This window comes from Cetorhinus maximus, chromosome 4 (genome assembly GCF_964194155.1).
Source record: "Cetorhinus maximus chromosome 4, sCetMax3.hap1.1, whole genome shotgun sequence".
Classification (NCBI taxonomy): Eukaryota; Metazoa; Chordata; class Chondrichthyes; order Lamniformes; family Cetorhinidae; genus Cetorhinus; species Cetorhinus maximus.
The window spans coordinates 2,223,470-2,224,659 of NC_135882.1; positions in this window are offsets into that span (position 1 = coordinate 2,223,470).

Genomic DNA, 1,190 nt, shown 5'->3' on the forward strand with positions numbered 1-1,190 from the left:
CTCAAGACTGGATTATTCCACTACTCGACTGGCCAGCTTCACACTAAAACTCTGCTGCTGTATCCTAAATCACACCAAGCTTCATTCACCTATCACCATCTATGCTTGCTGACCTACATTGGTTCCTGATCCAGCAACACCTCTATTTTAAAATCACTTCATGGCTTTACCCCTTTCCCTAAAACCTCCTCCAGCCCTACAATCCTCCAATTTTGGCTTTCTGCACATCCCCAATTTGCATTGCTCCATCATCAGTGGTTATGCTTTCAGCTGCCCGGACCCTAAAATCTGGAATTCTCTCCCTAAACCTCCTCACCTCTCTTTCCTCCATAAAAACATTCCTTAAAGCCCTCAGTATAGACCAAGCCTTTTGCCATCTGTCTCAACGTCCAATTTTATTTGGGAATTTTGTAAAGCCCTTTGAGACTATATAACTGCACATTGTTGAAAGTTTCATATATAGAGGGAGTGCTGCACTGCCAATGGTGCAGTTTTTCAGAGAGGTTAAACTTAGGCCCTCTCTGCTCTCAGGTAGGTTTAAAAAGATCTGATTACACTATTTTGAAGATGTGTACTGGAGTTCTCCTGTGTCCTAACCAACATTTATTCAACCAACGCCTAAAACAGATTGGCTGCTTGTTTTTTCACTGCTGTTTGTGGGAGCTTGCTGTGCTGTGTTTCCTACTTTACACTACAATGAATTACACTTCATTAACTGTGAAGCGCTTTAGGACATCCTGAGATTGTGAAAGTTGCTGTGTAAATGCAACCACTCTTGCATATAAAGTCTTGCATTCACGTAGCATCTTTTACACGCTTTACAGCCAATTTTGAAGTGTAATCACTGTTGTAGTGAAATATTTAAAATTGATATGCATGTTATTTTATCCCTGCATAAAATTATAATTTCTTCACCATGACACAGGACAATGCATTAATACCAAAGATCAGGAAAAGGTAAAAAGTTTCAAGGATTGTGGTCCATAAAAGGGGAAAAAAATGATTGAACTTTCTCTCAACACTTGCAGTTTTTTTTTACAAAGTGTTGTTTTGAAGCAAGCAGAATGACATCTCCCATGAATTGAAACTCTTACCCATGTAAAAGGTACTAATGGAATAATATGGTACAAAATTAAAAATTAACAGAAACCACATGGGATGTGCACTGTTCTCATTGCCAAACCATTACA